Genomic DNA, 20,326 nt, shown 5'->3' with positions numbered 1-20,326 from the left:
CATCTCTATTGGCTTCCTCAAAAACACCCACTAAGTTATCAATTAAACCATTCTGGTATAGATGATCCCATTCCATCTCTGAAATTTCACTCCATGTCACTGTAAACATTCTCTTTGCCCTCTGCGCTCTTAAAAGGTTTCTTCTGGTATTGCCCTTGATTGATAGTATGAGTTTATATAGCCTTGCCTCTTATTCTTATCCTACCAAGGTTTGTTGACCCATGATTGCCAGTCTCCATTTTAGGAAGCATTCGTCTTCATTCCTCGCACGATAAATAGTTGGGTAATTTCAAAAATGCCTCTCCTGCTGATGACTCAGTTCTGCAAAGTTAGGATTATATTATTTTCTACTGTTAACCAACAACATGTATAATCATTGTAACCTTACAAGTTAAAACCTGGTTATAAATAAAATTAGATTCTAAAATACCACTTTTAATTCAAACCTGTGTTTATAATGTATACTGGACATAAATCACATCATGCAGGGTACAGTTTATGATCTAACCATAGTGACTTTAAATTTGTTTGCCCTGAAAATTAAGCATCTTGCCAAAAAAATAGTTTGCCCTGAAATTTAAGCATCTTGCAAAAAAATTGTATATATAAATGACTTTTTAAACAGTTTTCCAAGTCTTTTACCTTAGAATTATTTCCATTATATCCTGACCTATGTTTTAAAGCCCTTAAATTACTTACTGTATCCCCCTGTAATGAACCAAGACTCTACATTACTGTGATGTCCCTCCTGCGCTGAACCAAGCCTAACAGGATCTTACAAGTTACCAGTGCTTGCATAACAATACAAAATAATGCATAGCCTAGAAGCTATTTGGGGATTAGGCTGTAGGGAGTTTATGAAAACAGTTTTAACCCGGATCCTTTACGTTGTTGAACTTGCTTCAACTAAGTCCATTAGTCACTAGAGATGAAAACCCCCCCATCTCAAAATGTCCATAAGCCAGAGGGAGAAGAAGGTCCCTAAAATACTTGAAGATACTATTTTGGGTAGTTTCCCCAAATTCATATAAACTTGATAGCCTCTATTAATCTAAATATGTGATAAAAATTCATTACTGTACCCTATATGCAAAAAAACTATAAAAATTTCCTGAAACAATAAATTAAGTCCACAAGTTAACACCGGGAAAGTAATTTTAATAATAAACGTTATAAAGGTGTGTAATGCTGAACTTTGGAACCTCTCCAAAATAAACTTAATTAATAGCCTCTATTAACCTACATATCTAATAAAAATCATTACTGTACCCTATTTAAAAAAAAAGAACTATCAAAACATCCAGAAAGAAATAAATGAAGTCCACAAATTAACTCTGCGAAAATACCTGTATTAAACGTTAAAGGTATGTAATTCTGTACCTTATCTTCCAAAATTAATGTTAACTGCAGCTCAAGATATTAGAAACATTATCCTCATCTGGTTCCATTAGTTAATTGAAGTTTAATACCTTCTTGTTAGTTTGATCATACAATCCTGGAGATATTTTCTTCGTAGTAAACTCTTGATGGTTTCTTTCTCAGTAGAATCTACAACTTCCTTGTTTTTAGGTGGTACAGAAATGCATTTTGCTGCTGATTCCCCCAACATTTTACTTGGGTTATCTGAAAAAATTGGAAACGTCAAAGAATACTAAAAATCTTTTTAAATACAATGCTCTGAAATAATACAATAAATCATGGCCTTAGAAGCTATCCAGAGATTCTGTGATGGAAACAACCTAGGGATTAGAGGTATGATGAGTAAAAGCACCTTTGAAAGAGTCCCTTACCTTCCCTTAATTTGAACTTTTTCAACAAAATCAATTAGTCACAAAGATAAAGAAGAAAAATTCCAACCTCAAAAATGTTCATAAATATGAAGGAGGAAAAAAGTCCCTACTATACTTGTTATTTCTATGTTTATAACCCAGAAAAGAATCTATTATGCTTAAAAGTTACTTAAAATGTGTCCATAGGCCAATGGAAAAAAAAAAAATCTACCACTATTGAAGTTTCTTATTTCTAGAAGTCAGAAAAAAATGTCCCTACCATTAACGAAAAAAAAAAAAAAAAAAGTTTCATCACAGTACTAATTAGTAAAAAAATATTACCAACTTACAACAGTAATGAACAGCAGTTTCTACTTACTGAAATATTTCTGAGTGCCTAAAACACTAAAACCCCTCAAAATAATGAATTACTTTGCTATGATTAAAAAGTATAAACTTGGGGAGGCTCACATCCAAACCTAAACATGAGTGATATCTTATTAACCCTGGATAGGTACGGTCCTCGGACACCCCTTTAAGGGTATACTCGGACGCGAACGACCCCGACGCCAAAAAAAAATCTTGAAAAATCAGTTTTTGCAGTAACCTCCTTTTTTCTTTTGCCAAAAAAAACTTCAATGAATGCTTAAAACAACTGTAAAGATAAATACTACTCATCTGCAGAAAAACTATATTATAAATATTTTAAAAAATTAAGTAGGAAAAAAAAAAGACCTGACATAAAAATTCATAAAAAAAAGTTTATACATATATACACAAATCCTTTTAGGAATTGATTCTTGAATGTTTAGGACACATCTTGATGTATTTTGGATGAAGTCAGACCTATGGAGGTGAAGATCTGAAATGAGAAAAAAAGGGTAACTTTTTTTGGCCAAAAAAAATTGTCCAAATTTCATGAATTTTTTTGGGTACCCAAATGAAATAGGAAGTGGCTAATTTTTTTAGGGAATAAACATATGTTATCCTAAAATAGAAATATGTAAAAAAATCTTCATTATTTTGTAAATTACATTTATATCAGGGGCCATATCTAAAGGTAATTTTTTGAGTACTTGGAAATTTCGTAAAAAAATACATATATTTAATATATAATATGATATTTATGCAGGTAAAAATATACCAAAATATCACAAATTCTATAGGGAACAAGAATATATATAGATAGGGCAGCTTACGCTTTGGATATGTCCACAAAATGGCCGCCAACCACACTGACTCAGACTCCCTAATCTGCCACTTGAAATGTAGGAAGGGTATGTCAATTTCAAGGTGTTATTTACTAATCTAATTATTATTGGATATGCATAAAAATTGTATGGTGGGTTGCTGGATAATTGTCGATTATTTTACGACTATAAAATTAAAATTCTGACCCAAAAAATTTTTTTTGAAGGGAAATAAAATCGAAAAAAAATGTAAAACAATATTTTAGCTAAAAAAATTTGATGATATTCAATCAAAAAAAGAGTAAACAAAATTTTCCGACAAATAAACATCTAGAGGAATCATTACTCTGTGATAGTTCCTTAGTACGTAATAATTTTGAAAGAAAGGAGAAAAAACGAAAAAGTGGCAATCACAGGAAAATCGAACACATACCTATATATACGCCATATCTGGCTAAAAGAAAAAGATAGGCATGGGTAGCCAGATCATCTAGAAACACTTTCCAACACTATAAAAATATAAGTTTTGCGACACTACTTGCCAATTCCTTACGGTAACATGACTAAGCAAAAAAATGCATAACAAATAAAAAGGGGCACTCGTGGAAAAATGGCCATTCTAATATACGGCATTTCAGAAAAAAAAAATTTCAGCCACGTGCTAGGCAAACCATCAAGGCATATTTTCCGACAAATAAACATATAAATGAAATATTACTCTGTGATAGTTCCTTAGTACGTAGTAATTTTGAAAGAAATGGGAAAAAACGAAAAAATGGCAATCACAGGAAAATCGAACACATACTTATATATACGCCATATCTGGCTAAAAAAAAATAGGCATGGGTAGCCAGATCATCTAGAAACACTTTCCAACACTATAAAAATATAAGTTTTGCGACACTACTTGCCAATTCCTTACGGTAACATGACTAAGCAAAAAAATGCAAAACAAATAAAAAGGGGCACTCGCGGAAAAATGCCCAACATTCTAATATACGGCATCTCAGATAAAAAAAAAAGACATGCACGTGTTAGCCCAACCATCAAGGCACACTTTCTAACACATAAACATGAAAAAAAAATCAATAATATACGGCAATTCCTTACTACGTAGTAAATTTTTACAAATATTGAAAAAAAAACAGAAATTGGCAACCGCAGTTAAATACCCAATATACCAATAACTACGTCGTATCTGACAAAAACAAAATCACGCATGGGTAGCCAGATCATCTAGACACACTTTCCAACATTAAAAAAGCAAAAGTTTTACGACACTATTTCGCAATATCTTACGGAAAAATGACTTGGCAAAAAAATTAAAAAAAATTAAAAAGGGACACTCGCGGTAAAATGGCCGACATTCTAATATACGACATCTCAGATAAAAAAAAAGACATGCACGTGTTAGCCCAACCATCAAGGCACACTTTCTAACACATAAACATGAAAAAAAAATCAATAATATACGGCAATTCCTTACTACGTAGTAATTTTTACAAATATTGAAAAAAAAACAGAAATTGGTAACCGCAGTTAAATACCCAATATACCAATAACTACGTCGTATCTGACAAAAACAAAGTCATGCATGGGTAGCCAGATCATCTAGACACACTTTCCAACACTAAACAAGCAAAAGTTTTACGACACTATTTGGCAATATCTTACGGAAAAATGACTTGGCAAAAAAATGAAAAAAAATGAAAAAGGGGCACTCGCGGTAAAATGGTCCTCGTGGTGATGAACGACATTTTAACTAAAAAAAAAAACATGCACATGGTAGCCAAACAATCCACCAAGACTTTTCACAACTGATAACCTATACAAGTTGCACCATTCTACGACAATTTCATAATACGTAATAACTTTGATAATTATGCAAACTACCTCAGAAGGGTAAACTCGGACGCGAACGACCCCGACGCGTCTCAGAAATCGGGGAAGGAGTACAGCTACAGCAATGCACATCTGGACACTACTAGAGCGTGTAGGGGAGACACCTCCTGCAGGTCGATCACCCACAAATTCAGTCACAGGGGTGAGTCACGTGAGAAAAACCTGTTTTTTTTTGACGCTCGGGGTCGCAAACGACCCACCGTACCTATCCAGGGTTAACCTAAGAACATTCATTACACTATCCAAATAACTAATAAATAATTGACCATATAAATGCAAGATAGGTTATAAAATAACAACTCCCTGATATCCCAATTTTAGGTCAAAACATTGGAAATAGTAAATTAAGTTAGCTATTGTATACAGAAACTTTAGGGTACTTAATAGTACCCAATCCTAAAGTTTTCATGTACAGTATAGTGAAGCTTACCGGACATACTCATTACTAGAAAACTTGATCCTTACCTAGTTTCAATTGTTAGACAAGCTTATACTACCCTCTTGTCATTTTGATCACTCAATTCTGAAAAGATTTTCTTTGTTGTATCTTTGGATGGTTTTCTTCACAGTACAATCTCAATTTCCTTGATTTCTAGTGGTGATGTATTTTTGTGGATAATTCTCCAAATATTCGAGTCCATTATCTGAAAAAAATGGAAAAGATGATCATAAAATACTAAAATCCTTTTAATTACATGTACAGAAATAAGAATGAGAAGGGAAGAACGTATGGGCTTCTGGCTGGGCAAGTGAATTAAGTACATGGGTTTCTGGCTCACTGTCTGTAGCACTTTGTCAAGGACACCTCATACGGAAACATTTATAAGGAAAAGTTTATCATAATTATTGTATAATGTATCCAGCATATGTTACTGTTATGATTATTATTACTTGGGCCTGAATACTTTATAAGCAGTTTAGTATTACTAGGACATTTTTGCAAATTATGACAAACTAATGAAATTAAAAATTGGAACATAGGTTGTTTCACAACCTTTAAGTCTTGAATACTTGACTTTTCAGGGGTTTAATAATTTTCACTAAAGGCTAATTAGCTGTCTACCACTTATTAGGCTACTACGGGTGAAATAGCAAATTAAAATATCTTACCTTAAATATTAGAACTGATATAAATTTACTTGGGGACATGGCAAAGAAAATTAAACTGTTCTCACAGAACTAAGTTTCCCCAATCCTGAGACCTCTTTAACCAAAATATACATAACTGAAGTATGCTATTAAACTCCTTTTCCTTTTTGACGAACTTATACATTAATACTTTCCCAAGAGCAGCCACCTATCCTGAATGTAAAGACCTACTTTTCTACAGAGCTTCACAGCTTCTCTTATTTGAAAACTTTTAGATCTTAAGATAACTTTAAATGACATAAGTAGTTTCCCACATCATCATAAGTATCAAAATATCAGCAGTATAATTACTCATTAACAGGTCCCAGATTTAATTCCCAAGCCTGTTAAAAAAGAAGCAACTGAAGTCTTTGCAATTGTTCAACATTTTTCTAGCATTCCATTCAATTTCAGCAATATTGAATGCTCTTCACTTATGCTCTGAATTAAGGGCTTTCTAATTAATCGACTGTAAGAAGGTACAGGGTGCCTACTAGCATGGCAAACATCATTAGCAGACAATGGCAGGACTGAGCGTAAATGACGCAAGTTGAAAAAAAAATTTACAGGGATCTGGTAAGACAAGAACTACCAAATAGCCCCCGTGGTCTACTCATTCACTGGGCAAGGGCTGGAGGGGAAATTTGAAAACGGACACAGTTTAAAACTACATCCACAAAGTCGTAAACCTAAGTCTACAAACTAGTATTCGACAAAGTCTTAATCTACGGCTGGGGAGGATTTTTTTCAGTCCAGTCCAGTGCAATATTATTACTGTGGAGAACAGCATTATTAAAAAGAAAATGGCACAGCAGCAATAAAATGTACAGTAATTGTTACGCTGCCAAAACTAGTAGTTCATAAAATAGATTAGTGCAAGATGCCATATAGCTATTTTACATGAACTGTAAGATGGCTGTGAATCAGACTTGACAAAATGTTCAGAAGAATAGACTGCATTTCAAGAGAATCTACAGTTCAATCATTTATAACCATTCAGAACAATATGACGGACAAAAATGAAAATCTAAAAGCCAGATATTATTTAAGTTACTTCTGGATTTGTGTGCTTGGCATTGATTTCATTCTTTGCTTGAACTACAAAGATGGTAAGGTAAATTGTTTGTGGTATTTTCACTTCAGGCTTTAACGGTGCTCAGTGCCAATGCCAAGTGCTTGGGTAATATTTGCCCCGTCGTGTGAACACATTACTAAAAACAAGGTTACAAAAATTCTTCTTTATAAGGGGTTGGGTGCAAAAATAATTATTACCTAGTTTTGGCAAGAACTTTAAAAGACTGCAATTTCCACAAAACTTTCTGAAATTCTAATCAAACAGAATTTGCAGTTTCATAATTACAAGATTTCTATTATAAAGTATCTACTGTAAACAAAATATATAAGGTATATACTGTAAACAAAATATTTTATTTTCCTACTTAATTTATTAAATTTAATTTGCTGGTTTAAAAAAAAATTCCATTAGTCTAAGGAAAAAAGTTAAATCATCATTACTAGCCAAATGTGGGTTTCACAGAGTGCAAGCACATTTTTTGGGCAATAACTTTAAAAAACTCTTGTATTGGTACAAGATTTGTGCATAGTGTATTACACCCTGTGCAGTAATTATATGAGTATCACAAGTCACTAATTGTAAAAAATAAAAAAACTTGTCTTTGTACCAAGAGGCAAACCTGCATTACTCAGAAATGGTCACTACTATAACGGCATAAAAAAAAGCTCTGCCTACCCTATCTCCATCTTGACCTCATTACTTCCTTCCCTCACCTGCCCCTCGCCTAGTTCTTTTCAATACACTCATATGTCATATGTCTCTCTTTAATAACCATTTACAGTGCCACTATAAAAGAGAGAAGAGCAGATCAATGCATAAATAAACCAGTCGACGGGTAGGTAACGAGAGAGAGAGAGAGAGAGAGAGAGAGAGAGAGAGAGAGAGAGAGAGAGAGAGAGAGAGAGAGAGATTTTTATACTGTTGTGTTCTTATCCATTTTATTATTATTATTATTATTATTATTATTATTATTATTATTATTATTATTAGACAGGAAAAAAAGTTCAGTGAGGAAAGGAAATAAATGATACGAGAAGCAATGAACAATTGAAATCGAATATTTTTAAAACTGTAACATTAAACCTCATGTCAGCCTGTTCAACATGAAAAAAAATTTGCTGCAACTTTGAACTTTTTGAAGTTCTACCGATTCAAGTGACCGATTAGGAAGATCATTCTTCAACTTGGTCACAGCTAGAATAAAACTTCTGGAATACTGTGTAATATTGAACTTCACAATGGAAAAGGCTTAAGTGTTAGAATTTACTGAATGCCTAGTATTACAAACAGGATGAACTGTCCGGGAAGATCTGAATGTAAAGGGTAGTCAGAATTATGAAAAATCTTATGCAACATGTACTGTATAACAAACCAATTGAATGACTATGCCAGAAATCAATATCTAGATAAGGACTAATAAATTAAATATACCGTAAGTTCCTGTCCAACAAATTAAGATGAGAATCAGCAGCTAAAGACCAGCCAGGAAAACAATACATGAACCAAGGTAGAATAAAAGAATAAAAACACTTCAGAATAGGTTGATCACCAAAATTAAGACTTTCTCAATAAGCCAATTTTTGTGCAATTGAAGAAGACAGACATGTTGCTGGAAAAAAAAATTGCTGTATAGAATCTCAAAATTTTATGTCATACAGTTGGAGAAACATTATCAATACCGAGATCCAGACGTTGAGGAGCTACTGTCCTTGACCTACTTACAATCATACTTGAGTTTTGTTAGGAGTCTACTTCTTCCTCTTAATTTGCACCATGCACTAATTTTTGCTAGATTTCTATTAAGGGATTTAGCAACCCCAGATCTACATTCAGGAAATGGAACTGATGCAAAGAGTAGCATCACTTGCATATGCAACGAGCTTGTTTTTTAAGCCAAACCACATTTGTATATAGTATGAAAAGTAATGGACCAAGAACACTACCCTGAGGAACACCAAATATCACGTTCCTATACTCACTGTGATGCCCATCAACAACTACTCTTTGCGATCCATAACTTAGAAAGTAAATAATGATGCTAAGAAAAGACCCACCTACTTTCAACTGTGAGTTTGAAAACAAAGGCCTCATGATTAACACTGTCAAACACATCACTAAAATCCAGGCCAATCATATGAACTTCCTGACCACAATCAAGGGATTTCTGTATAGCATTTGAGATTGTAAGAAGGGTATCACATGCTCCATGGCCTTTACGAAAACTAAATTGCAAACTAGGGAACAGATGATTACCTTCAGCAAACCGATTTTAAGGCGTTTAGCCAAAAGGCATTCAAAATCTTTAGATAATAGGGGAGTTATGGAAATTGGGCAGTAATCGGTTGGACTTGAGCTATCACAAACACATTTACATGTAGTAACATTACCAGCTCCAACAACTGCTAATAACTTGGGCAAAATTAAAGAACTTTTGAGCCAAGAAAACTGCAGTCTTTATAAAAAACAAGGAAAAAATACGTGTGTCTACACCTCCATAAGCATCAAAGTCTATCCAGAGAGCTTTAACTTAACGTGAGCAAAAAGTATTACTAGTTAGTTTAGTCTCAGGAAAACAGGAATGTGGAAGATCAAGTTTTTCATCACCGATTTTTGTCAAACATCAGCCAAAAGGGTTGCATTTTCCTTTAGACAGTGAGCGACACAGTCAACTGGTTTATGTAAATGTTGCATCTACACCAAAGAGTGAAGATTTAAGGGTAGCCCACCACTTACATTCCTGTGCTCTACCAGAAAGGGTTTATTTTATGGTTAAATTGTATTCCTTTTCAGTTGAAGCATAAACTCTGAGCAAAAGCTGTAAGCTGAGTATAGTTATTCTAAGTCAAATCTGATCTGTTACCCTTCGAAAGATAATAGGCCTCCTGCTCCAAATTAGCATGTCTTTAATCATCATTGAACCATGGTTTGTCTTTCACTCAGTACCTTAGCACACGAGAAGGGATATGCCAATCATTTATATTGACTAGAATCTCATTCAAAGAAACAACAGAATCAATACTATATACAATTGTGACCAATTCAAGCCCAAAAGTTCACTCAAAATGCCATTCCAGTCTCCTAGAGATTTCATATAAATTTTAAAAAAGTATGATACATTAGAGAAAGGCTGCTCAATCTTCACTACCAATGAAATCAAGGCATGATCAGATGTCCCGACTGGAGAACCAACCTTACTTGTTATAACACCAGGGGAGTAAGTGTATACGAGGTTCAAGCAGTTACCAGACCTGCAATATCTCCACTTATGATTTGCTCACAGTTTGCTCACAGTCTGATTCAGAGGCAAAGTCCAAAGCTCTTAAGCCATTGCGATCAGTAGGAGAAACAGAATTGAACCACTCCCTATGGTAAGCATTGAAATCATTAAGACAAAAGAGGCCTTTCTATCATCAACTTGTATCTTAACCATAATGGTAAAAAGACAATCAAAGATAGAATCATCAATGTCTGGATTCGGATTCTGGTAGATCGAACACAAATAGAAGTTGTTATGCCTGCAAGAAAATTTTATTACCTGAATCTCATGACATCTACATTAATAGCAGGACTTATGAGAAGCAGGGTACTAAGTCCTAATATACACCTTCATTCTTCTGGCTCTAGAAATGGTATGCAGATTCAAAATTACTGACTTCTTTAAACCAGTTATAAGGAGCTCAAATGAATGCCTCACATTAGAAACCAAAGTTTCTGAGCACAAAAGAATATCATACTGTCTGGAAAGGTCTTGAATATTTACATGAAGACCACGAATATTGCAACACAGTATATGACACCGACAGTCTAGGACGTACAGGCCCCGTGTTTTGTTCAACGTCTCCAGGCAGCATGATGTCTTGACTTATTAGGTTAATAGGATATCACTCCTTTATTTTTGGAAGGTTTCCGGAAGTTCATATCTGTCAGTAATAGAAATTAGATCATTATTTATGAGAGGTAGGTTTTATTCTATTTGGTAATCTATGGTATTTCAGCTGCATAGGAGGTAATATTTATTTACTACTGTGGGTTTCACAGACAATGCAATAAAGGGGCTTGCATTGTCTGTGAAACCCACAGTAGTAAATAATGATCTAATTTCTATTACTGACAGATATGAACTTCCGGAAACCTTCCAAAAATAAAGGAGTAATATCCTATTAACCTAATAACCCCAATGAAACATCATTACTCTAGCCAAATAACTAATAAAAAACAGCCATATAAATAGAAGATAAGTTCTGGACAATGAGAGCTCCCTGATATTTCATAAAAAAAAGCTTTAAGTCAAGACATCATGAAACAGTATATTGAGTTTAATTAACATTGGGAAAATGCTGGTTATGCCTGATCTTAAGGTATTGATATATACTGAAACTGGACACTCAAATAGAAAACTTGAACCTCACCTAGATCTAGTTAAATCAGATCTGCTATCTTCTTATCAGTTTGATCATTCAATTGTGGAGAGATTTTCTTCACAGTATAATCTTTTGATAGTTTTCTTCACGGCAATCTTCAGTTTCCTTGTTTTCATGTGGTAATGCATTTTGCAGTTAATCCTCCAAAGATTTCACTTGGTTATCTGAAAAATTGAAAAAGTTGTTATAGAACACTAAAATAATTTTAACTACTGTACAAGGTACAAAAATTATAGCATAATATATCTATTATTAATATTAGAATCTATTGTTATTACTCTTTTTCTTCTTTGGCTTTTGATCACTAATAACTCAGCCAATTTTAAAGTGCTTGTTTTCAAATTCCAGCAGCAGTATCACCCATACGGGGAAAGTGTAAAACAAGAAAATCGAGCAGGTGCATGCAGTGTTCCCAATGCACAAAGCAAAATTATTTAAGATAATTGCTCAGTTGCCTTCAAATTTTTGCTGGAGATACCTTGAGCCATGGTCTAGTGCAAGCACAAGTCTGAGCCAATTCTGTTCTGTAGTTTCCGATATCGCCTTGACGTCAAAAATGGCTGCCACATGGTCGAAGATGCTAAATCAGAAACTACTCGGCAGATTTGAACCAAATTAGGTGGAAATGTAAAGGGTCATGAGACAACAAACTGTGCAATATGAATGACCTTGACCTCAAGGTCATAGGACAATTTTTGCAAAATATTTGAGTGGGACCAAATTACCTTAATTATCACTGGCAAAGTGTGTGGACAATAATAGGCATAATTCTATTGGTACAGTATCCAACAGAAAGAAGAATAATAAACTGAAGAATAGTGTGTTTAGAAGGACTTTTTCCTACCAGGGTCTTTTGCACACATACTTACTCTGGACAGGAAGTGTGCTAGACAAAAACCCTTTAGGTTAACCTATTCACTTTAGGATGAAGAGGAACCTTGGTATTTTCTTGGGTACACCTAGCTGAGGTTCAATATTTAAAACTTTTCACTATTAGAGGTTTAGGTAATAGCAGATTATGGTCAGCTTAAATAACATTTTCAGTACCATAGGATCATTCATCAAAGAACAGTTAATTTGATACTATGATTTAGCATCTTCAGTCAAGGTAAATCATACATTTATTATTTTACAGACAAAATAAATAGCCTTTTTTTTTTGTTTTGTTTTACAAAGACATGATTAGGTAATTCTTACACTTATTATTAAGGGGAAATTAATAGCATTATTTTTTGGGGCTTTACAAAGGCAAGGTTAGGTAATTTGTACACTTATTATTTAGGGGAAATAAATAACATTGGGTAGGAGGGTTACAAAGACAAGATTATGAGTGGATTGACTAGAATTTGTTACTAGAATCCCTTGGGATAGATTGACCTCAGGAATTTTGGCTATATGGCAGTATGCTGGGGACAAGGCCAATCAGCGCAGACATAAGTAGGGGTGGGGGACACACAGCAGGTGCACTTAGAGCAAAAGTTTGGCAGAGCAAGATGAAAGAAAGGAAGAGGGAACAAAGGTAAAATAAATGGCTAAAAGGTGGATGCTGCATTGACCCTAAAGTAATACCTACAATTTGTAAGGTACATTGATAGCACTAATACCCCAATGGCGACTCCCGAGAGAGGAGGAGTAACTCCTCAGAACCTAATCACTTTGGTGTGGGGTGTCAACCTCCTTTTCCTTATCGAAATGGATATACTTGCAATTAATAGCAGCCTTGGGAAAATCTTAGGATGATCAAATATGACAAACATACAAACCTTTAGCTATTTAATAGGAATTATCTTTCAGCGGAGCTGGAAGACTAGCCATAAGACTTGAATGTGAGGTGGAAACTCAACCACCCACTAGCGGGTGGGAGGGGTACCCAGGGAAACCAGGTATCTTCTCTCACTTCACACGGAGTTGAGTCCCATTTTTTCGATTGGCTTCAGAATTCAGACGTGTCCGCTATCTGCTCCTGTAGACTTGGTCATTCAACATTTGCTTTATTAATATCAACTTTTCAGGAGTTTGTTCCCTTTGACAATCCTCATGCATGCGTCTCCAGGACCTGAAGGGCGCACTAGCGTTCCAGGACCTTCAAGTCCTCGGTCGAGACCGACTCCCATTCCCTGTGTTCGACCTGCAGAGAACTTGTGGCTTAAGACAGGTCTAGGATTAAGAGGGTCATTCAGTGTAACTGCGGGGAAAACCTCCCTATTACACTAAATAAAAAAAAGGTGTGACAGCAAGATGGAAGAATGGACACGAAAGCAGATGCTATTGGCCAGAGCACTATTTAGGAATAATCACAATGCAATGTGTAAGGTGGACTGATAGCATTAACTCCTTATGAGAAACAAAGCAGTCACTTCAGTAAAAGTAAAGAGAAGGTGGACAGGAATATGGAGGAAAGGAAACCAAAACAAAAGCCTAGTAGATGAAAGGTAAGGTACTCAAGGAGAACTAGGCTTATGTCATATAGAAACGGAGTTGAAAATCTTGTTTATATATTTTGAGAAAAAATCTAAAAAAGGATTTTCTACCATAGCAATTAAAGGGAAAGCTTCTTAATATTTTATATCATATATTATTATTATTAGAAGCTAAACTACAACCCTAGTTGGAAAATCAAGATGCAAAGTCCAACGGCTCTAACAGGAAAAAATAATAAATAAAAAAAAATATTTTAAGAACAGTAATAACATTAAATTGGATACAATACCTTAGTAGTATTAGCCTATCTGTGTTGACAAATATTCTTTCCATACGGTTTGATGTTGCATTGCTTATCATGTTTTGGAAACTTGCAGCTATTTTCTTGATATTGAACCATTCTTTTTTCAAGACAACATGCTAGGTCCAAATTGCAACTTTTCTTGGGAGAAAATCAACATTCCTCAAGGACCCTCTGGAAGTAAACAATCTTATTTGTACACAAAATTTGCTTTTTAATTGTTAAGTCAGTAAAAGCTAACTGTGCAGAAATAGTCTGAAAATTTAATGCAATTTTCTAATTATTTGCCATTCAATGTGACTTTCAAGCTTAATTCGACTCACTATACCATTGAGGATCCATGTTTTGTAAAAAATTGGCCAAAACTGGATATTTTATGCAATATAACACTCAAAAATTTACATTACCTACCCTATTAATTTCCTTGCCTTCATGTCCTAACAATTTGTAAAAGTCAACAAGGGAATTACATACTTAAGTGGCATTACCTAAAAATCCTGCTCTAAGACCAGATTAATAAACACGATAATTGCATAGAAAATACATTACAGGCCGAGCGACCCCCTTGCATTATCAAATATTTATGCACCAGTTTCCACCAGTCAACCACTGTAGTATATCAAGACTGAAGAGGTAATAAATTATCCAGACATTGAAGCAAACAGATGAGGGCACGCTTTTGTAGAAGTGCACAAACAGGTGAGGGCACGCTTTTGTAGAAGTGCACAAACAGGTGAGGGCACGCTTTTGTAGAAGTGCACAAACAGGTGAGGGCAAGCTTTTGTATTAGTGCACAAACAGGTGAGGGCAAGCTTTTGTATTAGTGCACAAACAGATGAGGGCACGCTTTTGTAAAGTGCACGAGCAGGTGAGGGCACGCTTTTGTAGAAGTGCACGAGCAGGTGAGGGCACGCTTTTGTAGAAGTGCACGAGCAGGTGAGGGCACGCTTTTGTAGAAGTGCACGAGCAGGTGAGGGCACGCTTTTGTAGAAGTGCACGAGCAGGTGAGGGCACGCTTTTGTAGAAGTGCACGAGCAGGTGAGGGCACGCTTTTGTAGAAGTGCACGAGCAGGTGAGGGCACGCTTTTGTAGAAGTGCACGAGCAGGTGAGGGCACGCTTTTGTAGAAGTGCACGAGCAGGTGAGGGCACGCTTTTGTAGAAGTGCACGAGCAGGTGAGGGCACGCTTTTGTAGAAGTGCACGAGCAGGTGAGGGCACGCTTTTGTAGAAGTGCACGAGCAGGTGAGGGCACGCTTTTGTAGAAGTGCACGAGCAGGTGAGGGCACGCTTTTGTAGAAGTGCACGAGCAGGTGAGGGCACGCTTTTGTAGAAGTGCACGAGCAGGTGAGGGCACGCTTTTGTAGAAGTGCACGAGCAGGTGAGGGCACGCTTTTGTATTAGTGCACGAGCAGGTGAGGGCACGCTTTTGTATTAGTGCACGAGCAGGTGAGGGCACGCTTTTGTATTAGTGCACGAGCAGGTGAGGGCACGCTTTTGTATTAGTGCACGAGCAGGTGAGGGCACGCTTTTGTATTAGTGCACGAGCAGGTGAGGGCACGCTTTTGTATTAGTGCACGAGCAGATGAGGGCACGCTTTTGTATTAGTGCACGAGCAGATGAGGGCACGCTCTTGTAGAAGTGCACGAGCAAATGAGGACAAGCTGTTGCAGAAGTACGCGAACATACGAGGATACACTGCTGTAGAAGCATGTGTGACTATGCAAGTGCAAGCTCCCTCCAATTGTGTTGAGATGTTGCACTCTTCCGAGTTTCAGTGAAAGGAGTCAGGAGAACTCTCTAAGCATCACCGCCTCTCCCCCGGGGAGTCTTTGGACTTCGTCTACTAAGGGTAAAAGTCTATCCCGACAAAGTGTCATGAAACAATGGTGAGGCAGAAGTGGACAAGGAATTTGATATTCTCCTAAATGTCCTCTACACTTTGATGACTCTCCTACAGGGAATAGATCATGGGAACTCCATGAAGAGATGGTAAAAGCATGTGATATGTACTAATGCCTTTCAGGGAATGGGAACACACAGAAGGAAGAAAGGCAGAGCCATACTGCATCACACTAGGCGGCTATAAAACTTTCTTCCTCGGATGATGTCCAAGGATTAAAACCCAATCTCCTTAGGAAGACGTTGCCGTTGTCGTCATCACTAGGCTACACACAAGAGGGAATAAAGAGCAAACTAGGACATTGATTAACAAGAACCAGAATGTGGATACCTGAACTGTCACACACCTACAGTTTCCGGGAAAATACTGGAAATCGATATCTCCTAAATATTCCAACCCGACAATGATCTACTAACAATTATGTAAACTGAAAGCAATTGATTAAAAGAGCCAGTTGAGGGCACTGGAAATAAGCCTGTACTATCCATCAGCTGAAAATATAAGGGTTCATTGGCTGTCGGATAGAAGGGGATTCCCACCACCTATCAGTAAAACACCCACTTACATAGTTTTCACAGCCATATACAGTACAGCTTTGCTGAAAGCATACACCCCTATTAAAGGATGAGGATTTGTATATACATAGAAACAAAAAAAATATTTTCTCAAAATACCAACTGTGTCAAAAGCCAACCTTCAAGACAGACATATTGTACTGTTCTGCACATTACAACAAATTCATTTTATGGTCAACAGAAATACAAAACACAAACTTTAAAACAAATTTGTAATCCACAATTCAAAACCTACTATGCGAGACAGACAAGGAACTAGTGAGAAGATAATGACCGGAACTAGTAAGATGATAATGACCAATAAGAAACCAACCATCATGGGTAGTAACATCATGATTAAGATCACATCCTAAAATCATTTCAATAATATGGGAACTCCATATCATCTTCAGAAACATAACCAAACACTTAATAGAGTACTGATAATTACGATAACACAGCAATAAATAGGTCATACTCATTAGTTAAAAACCTTGAACTATATTTGTCACAAGTGCCAAAAATGATGGTGCGAACTAGTGAAACTTACACAAAAAGTGCTCTACAATAAAGCACCAATTAACTTGTTACAAGAGCATAACATCAAAATAAAGCACACGCACACCTACTGCACAAAAGTTACGATCAAAACCTGACTTAGCATTCTGCCAATTTAACAAAGCAAAGCCAGTCCAATTAAACAATGGACCCAAGTAGTACAATTTGCAACAACATGTTATGGAAATTCTAGGAAACTTTTGAGGAACTAAAGCCTCAAAAAGAAACACGGCTACACCACATACAGCTGTTATTAATGATGATAGATACAGTACAAGGAAATAATTTTGGGGCATGTAACGACCCCTAAAATAGCAAGCCAATAGATACTAAATAATACAGTATATGTACCACTATATCAGCGATTAATTCATAAGGATAAAACCTTCCCTGTCACACGAGTCATGTATCCCTATACGAGGAATAGGGTTGTGGTAGCCTACTGAAAACGCCGCTGGCTGGCGATTTGTCGGACCCACTCAATGTCGATACCTCCGCCAACAAAGTTGGAGGGAGGTTACGGTTTACCCCATTTGTATGTGTGCGTGTTTCTTTGTGAACATCTTCCTGGATACAATTTTAATCATAGCCAGCACTTGTTCATTTCTTACTGGGAACTCCAGTTTCGTTAGTAATTAAAGTACGATATATTAACCCAAAGAAACCATGGAAAATTAAATAAAACATGTTCATATATAACCCTATATTGAAGACTACCGAGCAATTAAGGGTCTACAGTAGCTTAGGTATCTGTGCAACTTCATAATTCCATTTAACTTGGGACAATTTATAATTAAACTTAGCCTACCCCACAATATCAATAAGATTATACCGACTCTTACCAAAAAATGGTTACTGCCTTACCCAACAAAGGGTATTCCATAATGTTAGCCCTGTAAATAATGGTAAAATTACAGCTACAGATGGAACATTGTGAACAGAAAAAAAATAAGTTTTTCCTGTAGTAAATAATGTGCTTTCACTGACTTTAACCTTCAAATCAACAGCAAATAAATCAAACCGTTAGACCGTCAAAGAATGGGGATATTTTATAGAATTGATGGTTTTTTGCTCCGCCGTGCGCTCGCTTCGTTCACGGAAGAAGAAAAGCATCAAGCTCCTATGGGTAAAGTTTTACTGTATTACAGATTCTCACCCCGGGTTCCCACTGGGGGTCCCCCATTATCGTTGGATATAGATATACGTATATATTTCTGAAACTATTCATTTGCGACAGGAACGAGTGTCATTTTCGGAGCGGAATTTTTTCATTAGAAAAAAACTAGTTTTTTCCCTAGGTTACATTGCCCTGTAATACAGTACAATAATACCCTTCTATGTACTGACAAGCGGTAAATGCTGAGCTGTACACGCTAACCCCATAGATTATTATTAGATAAGTTTTTATTTTCAGTTGATAGTAATTTTTCAAGAACATGAAAATTTTTCTATACAAATTCCCTTTCAGTAGAAAAGCTTTTTCTGTCCATAACTATAATAAAACCTAAATATTTTTGCCTAACATGACAAGACCAACCATGTACAAGTACTTTTCAATTAGATTGTACTAGGTTTATAGGCACACAAAACAAGTCACCTTACATTTCTTCATAACCTCACCTAACTGGCCATGACCTTACCTATAAAGGTGCCTTTAGGTGGTGGTGGTGGGGGGATCAAGTGACCTTAAATACCATAACCATGCATTACTCATTGCAATTCCTACGACACTGAAATGGGTCCAGTAATACTAGATATTTGTCTTTTAAATTTATCTCGAATCTATAATACAGGTGTCTTAAAGCCTACAAATATTAGCAGCTACAACCCTAGTTGGAATAGCAGGATGTTATAAGCCAAGGGCCTCCAACAGTGAAAATAACCCAGTGAGGAAAGAAAAATAAATATTTTCTTCCCCGACATGAATATTGGTTGGGGAGTAGCGACATGGTCAGCCATTTGAATAAGCAAATATACCAGGAGAAGTAATTAGACAGTTTTATTCACATACAATTGTGAAATTGAATCTATTTCAATTTTGGTGTGATGACATAGAAAAGGCCACCATAATGGCGTTCCTCTGGATTTGACACTTCAGATAGTTAATGGCTTTTCCTAAGTCCCTTCAATTATTTAAATAGTTCAGCATATCCACCAAAAATAAGACAAAATTGTACGTTAACCTCTTACCTGAATAGTCTTCTAACGTCGTCACAATTACAGAAAACTTTGGAGTACACTTTACACATACTTGTACACAATCAGCCATTATCCCGAATACGTAAATGGCAGCTACAGGGTGTAGAAAAAAAGTTAAGACACCTGCTTTGTCCTATTTGGAGAAATGTCAATTCTCTATATTAGTATCGTTTAGTGCAAATTAAATAGAATTTTCAATTTAACGATAAATACGAAAATAATTATGATTATAAATATAAAGATGTGAATTACGAATTTGAAAACTGTTCAGCTGGCCAGTCTGCTAAAATACAGGGTGACAAAAAAATACTTCATACCCCAAAAGCCTTTGTCGGTATTCCATAGTTTCTTATACCATAAAATATTTTTAATAACTTGTGTTAATAACTTACTTAGGGCCTCTGGTATCCCTCAATTGTTATTTGGACTTTAATGAGAGAATTTCTATCGCAAAATTTAAGCCCAAGCATTTCCTATTACCTCGTATACTGACCAAAATGATACAGGGTTTTGCAGAAGTTTTCGATAACAAAAAAGTTAAGCTTGTGTTTTTTGGTCACAGCTCTGATCTTGAAAATTTTCCAAAGTCAATCCAGTTTTTGTTTATGATGATAAATCTTCAATTCAGAGTAACTGTACAATGTGTACATGATATAGGCGTATATTGCTTTGTTATTCATTCAAGGCACAACACGTTCCCATTTATAGAAGCAAAAAGAGAAAAAAAGAAAAAAAATAAATAAATAAAAAATAAAAAAAGAATAGCCAATACAAAATGTTATATAGCAAATCAAGATACTTTAAATGAGTTTATAAACTAGCCTACGTATATGGCACTATTATAAAGGTTAAGGACAATGAATTACAATAATTACTATGTTGTTTTGTTACTTTAGATGGAAACGGAT

General features: G+C 35.7%; 1 long non-coding RNA gene across 1 annotated transcript; it reads right to left on the bottom strand.

The window, feature by feature from the left end:
* On the bottom strand, positions 1 to 19,538 carry LOC137639242 (uncharacterized). The gene is made up of 6 exons (XR_011044268.1): positions 19,410 to 19,538; positions 14,196 to 14,381; positions 11,474 to 11,649; positions 5,327 to 5,505; positions 1,381 to 1,623; positions 1 to 321 (listed from the first exon to the last, which is right to left on the bottom strand). It is a non-coding gene; the product is annotated as an uncharacterized lncRNA (long non-coding RNA).
* Positions 19,539 to 20,326: the final 788 nt, after the last annotated feature.

This window comes from Palaemon carinicauda, chromosome 4 (assembly GCF_036898095.1).
Source record: "Palaemon carinicauda isolate YSFRI2023 chromosome 4, ASM3689809v2, whole genome shotgun sequence".
Taxonomy (NCBI): domain Eukaryota; kingdom Metazoa; phylum Arthropoda; class Malacostraca; order Decapoda; family Palaemonidae; genus Palaemon; species Palaemon carinicauda.
The sequence above is the reverse complement of the archived record's forward strand: the minus strand, read 5'-3'. Positions and strand labels throughout refer to the sequence as shown.